General features: G+C 44.8%; 1 protein-coding gene across 9 annotated transcripts in view; it reads right to left on the reverse strand.

Moving 5' to 3' along the window:
* Positions 1–7,643, reverse strand: part of arhgap32b (Rho GTPase activating protein 32b) — a 111,919-nt gene that overhangs the window by 77,286 nt on the left and 26,990 nt on the right. The window lies entirely within an intron of this gene.

The following is a 7,643-nucleotide window of genomic DNA, read 5'->3' on the forward strand; positions in this document are numbered from 1 at the left end:
ACACACACACACACACACACACACACACACACACACACACACACACACTGGGGTCGCAGTGGCTAGAAAGGTAGTCCAGACGTCCCCCTTATAAACAACATATTCTAGTTCCTCCTGGAGATCCAGAGTCGTTCCTAATCCAAATGACATATATGATCTCTTCAGGTCTCGAGTTAGACAGGAGCTTTTCAGGTTTCTGTTGAGGCATTCTGATCATATGCCTCCACGGGTTCCTTTCAATGCTAAGGAGCTGCGGGTCTTCTGTGAGCGCCCTCCGGATGTTACAGCTCCCTCACCCCGTCTCTAAAGGCCCTCACACACCACTGTCTGCCAAAATCGGACTGCCGGTGAGCATCTGTGGCCCTAGTATTTGCAGTGTGTCCTGCACCGTTGGTGCTAATCTGCCCTCGTTGGTGAATTTTTTTTTTAGCATGATGAATTCACAGCGGAGACGTCGGTGAGAGCAATCACTGTGATAAGCTGTTCAGCTTCAGCGAATCAGTTTTATTGTAGTCATATAAATGTGATTTTTTTGTTTGCATAAAGACTTTTGACGTGCCGCACCACCTGTCCATCTCACGCTCGATTTTACCCTCCTTCCTGAACAAGACACCAAGATACTTACTCCTTTACTTGGGGCAGCGAGTCACTTCCAACCCAGAGGGAGCAATCCACCGTTTTCAAGCAGAGGACCTGGCCTCAGACTTGGAGATGGCGACTATCATTCCCACGGCTTCACACTCGACCGCAAAACCACACCAGTGCGTGCCGGAGGTCACAGTCCGATGAAGGCCACATAACCACATCATCTGTAAAAGAGCAGCGAAGCAATTCTGAGGTTCCCAAACCGGACGCTCTCCTTCCCTCTGGCTGCACCTTTAGATCTTGTCCAGTAAGATCATGAACAGAGTCGGAGACACCGAACAACCCAGTTGGAGCCCAACACTCACTGAAAACGTGTGACTTTGTGCTGACGATACGGACACAGCTCCTACTCCGCGGAGGACCGGATGGCTTGTAGCAACGGGTTCAGGCACCCCAAAGTCCTGCAGTAGCATCCACAGGTGACCCCAGAGGACAAGGTCGATAGCCTTCTCCATGTCCATGAAGCACATGTAGACTGGACGGGCAAACTCCCATGACCCCCACCCATGCCAGTCCCATCTAGACATACCTTTTACTGGTTGGCAACTGAGCTTCCTAAGTCCTTTCAATCCCTAGTCGGGTTGATAATGCATTCGTAAAATGTGTGTGCCTTACTGTTGACAGAGCCTTGATCTAACAGCTGCAGACAAAGAATGAGTCCAGAATGGCAGCTGAAAGCGAATAAGATCATAGACAGTCGTGTCAGAAGCTTTTACTTGGAACTGACAGTTGAAACCTAATAAACAGCACAAATCTATCTGGGATGCAAGAAATGAATAAAAGCAGCCAAACCCAGGCAACAAGTGCTGCCAATTTGGAGGGCTGTGATCAATGTTTATAAGAGCAACTCTAAAGAGCATAGCATGTTTTCTGTACTGGACTGAACACACGTGGCTACATGCCACTTTTAGAACTGCCAATAATACCCTCCAGAGGATATCATGGCACTGGTCTGACCAAAGAGATACTCAATGCGCCTCATGTTCTGCTCTACAAGAATGAAATGTGTTTTGGTTTTGTTCAGATTGTGTTTTGTAGTCAATAACTTATCCACCAGGAATACACTACTGAATGACTCTCTCGCTCTTTGAATTTGCGGTTTGAATAATGAAGTCATTCAAATTTTCAAGTGTGACTCTTCTCAAATAAATCATTTGTTAACCTGCATGCTAATTCAACAATGGTCAGCATGAATCTAAAAAAATCTGCAGTGCATGACAAGATGTTTGATGTTTGACTTGCTCGATAAGACAAACGTATCACGGAACGGAAAGGCCTCAAATTTGGAAGTTGGAAAAAGTCAAAAATGTAAAATGTTATTCTTTATTTCTCCCCTCTCCCGCAAACAAATACTAAAAATAAAATACAGTTGGTTGCCTTCTTCTTGCTGAATGACCAGTAGAACTTATTTTAGGGTGCATGTTGCTGTAACAGAGCTTCTGCCTGCTGCCTCTGGCTGAAGCTATGGTGGCAGATTTGTCGAGGGTGACATTCAAGCTTTGTTTCATGGTTTCAAGACATTCGATCAGTGATGGACTGGGCAGGGAAGTAAGTCAAGCTCAGGGTTGAATTTGAATATTTTAGTTTTAGAAAGGTAAAGTTAAGACTTTTAATGTCCTTTAAGACTACATAGAATGCAATTAAGACCCATTTCATGAGCATACCAGTCAGAGTGTGAAATTATGATGGAAAACTAGTAGAAAAGATATATTATTAAAATGTACTGCTATTTATCATAACACTTTGTAGTTGCCAGCTGTATACCAATAATTCCTAATGTTATAACTAATTAAATCAATGCAACCCGGATAAGAAGAAGAAAATGGTTGGATGTATGAACCAGTCTATAGTACTGAATAATTAGTCGTAAATACAAAATCACAATTTAAGAGTGTCAATTTTCAAATTAAAACATCTGATATTTGAATTAAACTTTAATTAAGTGCCTTAACAAGTTGTATGGGTCAACCACTGATTTCTTCAGCTCTGTCACCGATACATTTACTGTAGCTTGCCTAATTAAAGCTACTTCTGTGAAACAACATAAAAGAAACCTTGGCTGTTATTTGCATGTCAGAAATGCCACATTTTCAGAGTTGGCCGTGTTTCTGCTGGTCATCTGTTTTGTACATAAACAATCTCAGCAATCGCCTCACGTCCGTGGCTGACAGCTGGCTCTGCAGTTGTCAAGTGTAAGAAATGAACAGAGTTAAAGCACATGGTACCATTGTTCTCATCAAATAGAACCCGATACTGAACGGAGACCTCAAGGATTCAGGGCTGTGAAGCAGTCCGTCCCGTCAGTCTGGGGAGCTAGCGTTAGCTTACACAGCTACAGAGCATCTTTTAGATCTCATGATTATATTTGAATATTATCGAGTAATGTACATTATAAAAGTGGTAGCTCAAATCAAGCAATCTGATTCCGTGATATAATACCCACACACCACCACTGCTATGACGTCTACTTTATTTGCACCTTTAGTATCACAATGCGGTGGATGAATAAAAGGTTACACTGGTTGCTTAGCAACAGGGTCACGGGCGCTTCACTTCAGCCAATAAGGAACAGGCTACAGGTCAGCTGCTACAACATGGAAACATTGAAGGTTAACTTCTATGGAGGAGTGGATCCACAGAAAAACAAATCTTTGTTAAGAGAAGGTTCCACAATGATGACCAGAATATGCAAACAAGCAGGACCGCAGCAGAAACACACCATCCACTGCCTGATGGTTATGGCCGTAAGTGTCCACAAGTGTGAAACCTCTCTCCAGAGCTATCGACAACCAAGCGCAACCTCCGGTTCTACAGAGTGAAGCCAGTGCAGAAGTGCTTTAAACTTGCATTCTCTCAACTGACCAGCAGTGAAAAAAGAAGTCTGGTTGTATAGAGGTCTATGAGAAAATGACTCTACTTCTCTCTTGATTTATTACCTCAGTAAACATTGTAAACATGAGTTTATGGTCTCAATCTCTAGTTTCAAGTCTTCTTCAATACAGCATGATGTTCATTTAGTAAATGATGGTCTATTTAGAGTCAAACAGACCATAAAGCAGAGGATGCTTCAGGGCGGGGCTACTGTGATTGACAGAGCGGTATACAGCGTCTCTACGTCTTCCGCATTACAAATACGGTCACTTCCATTTATTGGTTGCAAAAAAAAGCCACAATGGCAACGGCTAAATCGCTGAATTTGAGGCTTCATAACGGCGGTCCACAAAGCAATGGGTGACATCACGGTGACTACGTCCACTTCTCATATACAGTCTATGTCGGCGAACCAAAACTCAGGGAGCAACACCTCACCAAGCCAAACTAGGCTTGGGGGGTATTACATTAATAATACAGCATTCTAGGGTATTTATTAATCCTGACGTTATGATTTTAAATACTGTCATAAATACAGACGCTCCACTTTATAAAATGCTGTATTGATCTGATGTATTGTAGAGCAGAGCACACGCCACCACAGGCCGGTTTCTATGGCGTAACAGGTAGCGGAGCTCAGAAAGATGGTGACTGTTTTGGGTTTCGTCTTCATCAAATGATAAAACAGTTAACAGCCGCTTGATTTCATTGTCTGCCACCGCAACCCACATGTCATCTCAGTTCGGTACGGTTGGTATCCGCCGTGTGCGGCGTAACAGTGTGCGTTTACATGACTAACAGTATCTTAACAAATCTAAACGAAATTGGTCAATTTTTCCAGGTAGACTTCAATATTTTGGGACATCCTCAACAGCACCCATATCATATCATCTGATGTGATCATGTCAGAAAATCTGAAAATCCCACCCCAGTGAACAGGTTGACAGAGTCTGAGTAAATAGGCCTCACTACAGTGCTGAGTTCATTGTAGCCCGTCCTGAGTAAATAATAGAGACTCAGAGCTAATGCAGACCCTGCACACGTTTCATTTTCACTGTGAAGGAGAAGCCTCGGAAAGCAACACGCAGCAATAAATACGGAGGGAAGCAGCACGGGGAGGAAGCGCACGGGATTCCAACCTTACGCATGATCTGGATGTCGTCCATTGGCTGGAAGTCTCTCCAGTCGGCCAAAAGTTTAGCTCCCATCCCACTGAGGCACTTCATCTGTCCTGCATACGGCATCGCAGACAAGACGTCTATTGTTTATCTCTTCTTGCTTCCATTGGGTTCTGCCATCCAGATATTTACACCAGTAGCTTAATGAATCTGCATCATCTTATACTGCCCGAGCAATATGATGTGGAGTACTGTGGTGTTCCACTTTAAGTCAGCACTACAGCCAGCCATGCTAAACTAAAATATTCCCTAATGTCTCTATAAATATTCCTCTGCTGTTGATACAAATTTACAGAAATACCTGAACCATTTCCATGGTCGCTGGGTTTGAACAGAACATGGAAGCGCAGCCCAATTTCTCTCTACATGCTACAAAAACTATGATACATTAACCTCCTTTAAAAGCTCTGACATTCAAACTGGTGACTTTGAAATGTTTCCCTGTTCCACTACGTGTTAGCAGAATCTGTAGAGCTCAACGTGACAATGAACAACAACATCTCTGGAGTACTATACTGATGTGTACAAGATTGGAAGTATTTTTTTCCGTCTCAACATAGCGACGGCTGACTAGCAAATAAGGCCGTAAACATTGCTAACGACAGCAGAAATACTGACTGAGCTAACTGCTGCACTTCACACAACGTTGTCGGTTGAGACGGCGTTATCGGCTGTAACCGCCGTATGAGAGCAGTGCAGAGTGGACGTGTACTAAATTCACGTGCAGTCGGCCCGGCTATGAAAACAAAGCTCAGAACAGCTTGAATAACAACAACCAGTCTGTATATAACAGTCATCGTAGTCATCGTCATGTCACCCATTGGTTTGTGGACTGTCATTTTGAAGCCTCGAGTTCAGAGATTTTGCCGTCGCCATACTGGTTTTTGTGCAGCCAATAAACTGAAATTACCATATTTGAAATGCAGAGGAGTGACGTAGACGCCGTATACGGTTCTGGTAGCGGCAGCGACCTGTCAATCACAGTAAGCCCGCCCTAAAGCATACCCTGCTTTATGGTCTGTTTGACTCTAAATGGACCATCATTTACTCAATGAACATCATGCTGTATTGAAGAAGACTTGAAACTAGAGATTGAGACCATAAACTCATGTTTACAGTGTTTAAAGTAGAGTCTTTCTCATAGACTTCCATACAATCGGATTTATTTTTGCAACCAGAGGAGTCGCCCCCTGAACACACACAGAGGGAAAGTGACTTCACTCTCTGCTCAGGTAGAAATTGATCCACTCTGTCTTTACATAGAAAATAGTTGTTTGATGCTATATCGATGTTCTGAATATGAAATGCAGCACCTCTAAATCGACTGCCTGCTCAAGCACATGGAATGCTACACCCCTGGCAGCCTGTACTGCTCTGTGGTCCGCTCATCCGTCTGACTGGATAGAGGAATCACAAAGAGTTTAACAGCATTTTCACTCTTTCTCTGCATCACCACCTGGGGGGCCTAGTTTTCCCAAATCTGGCCCCCTCAGTCATGGCTGCAGATGCTCTGATCGGTTCCTGTCCCCCAGGACTCACCGGACAACTTTAGTAATGCACTGCCCCCCGATAAAATAAATACTCCGCTGCAATGGTCAACAGACTGAGCAGTCGCACACACGCCCTTGCATATATTGTACGTGACATCATCTAGAATGAATTTAGTAGAAGAAGAACATCTCTTTCCCCTTCTCCTCTTTATCGCTCTCCTCTTCTTTTCACTCACACACCCAGTAGTAACGTTGGACCGCTGTCTAATGTATGCTAAGCTGCTGCTGCCATGGTAACCCCAGTGCAGGATTTAGACCCAGTTCAGGACTGGAGGGGGGTACAAGTGAAGTGCTGAGCAGCCTTAACTGTAATCCCCCCCCCCCTCAATCAACCTCCAAAAAAGATAACATACAGCAGCAAACATTTGCAAAAATAAAAACACAGACAGATGCACACACATGTGCAGCCAGTGACGCACACACTAATCCAGCGGTGGGAATAAACCCACAACATGCTGCCTTAGCAATAACGCTGGGGAGGGAAGCTACAGGCTACCTGGTGGGGTGACATGGGAACAGATGTAAGGCTAGACGTATATTTCTGTGGATCTCAGAGAAGGCTGGTGGAGTCAGCATGCGAGCAGTGACTAACAGAAATAGTAAAGAAATGATTAAATGATTCACAGCCTTCATTTCCATCTCGGCTTGCTCAGTGTGTCATAGGAGATCCCCGGGACGTGTTGGGAGATTAGTTTGGCCGAAAGTGTAACAACTGAGATTGATTTGATGAGTGATCCTCCCAACAGCACCTGTTGGCCAATGAGAGAGCCGAAGCGCCGAGAAGGCGCCCCCCCCCCCCATCACCCTGACGGCAAAGAGAAACGTCTGTTTGTTGTGTGTGTGTTTGTATCGCATGCACGTGTGACTGCTATGTTTGTCCTAAAACATCCCTGGGAGGCAAGTCCATGTGTGTGAATGCTTGAGGGTGTGTGTGTGTGTGCGATGACGGGTGTGTGGGTGTACAGCTGTAGCGATGACGTAACTGGCTGAAAGCTGATCCATTTGGCCCGTCGGTGGTTCTTGGATTGGCTCATCCGTCAGTATGGGGAATCTCAAGGAGGGGTTTCCAGCGGTGGCTAGTAGTCGCCCCAGTAGCTATGGGCTGATGGGGGTTAAATAGAGGGTAGGGTGGTGACTGTGCAAACTCACCCTATCGGCTGAGCTATGGGCCCCACCCCCCTCCTCTCCCCTCTGCATGCACATACCCTGGTGTCATTTCTCCTTGAGGCATGGAGGAGGCCAAACCAGTTTCTCCAACTGTCAAAAACTGAGCGTTTTTCTCCCATACAGCGAGAGTAATGACACAGAGGAAGACACACACATGCACACAGAGCATAATAGGATAGATAGAGACACACACACACACACACACACACACACACACACACACACACACACA

Source organism: Anarrhichthys ocellatus, unplaced genomic scaffold, assembly GCF_004355925.1.
Source record: "Anarrhichthys ocellatus isolate YVR2014 unplaced genomic scaffold, GSC_Weel_1.0 scaffold59, whole genome shotgun sequence".
Classification (NCBI taxonomy): Eukaryota; Metazoa; Chordata; class Actinopteri; order Perciformes; family Anarhichadidae; genus Anarrhichthys; species Anarrhichthys ocellatus.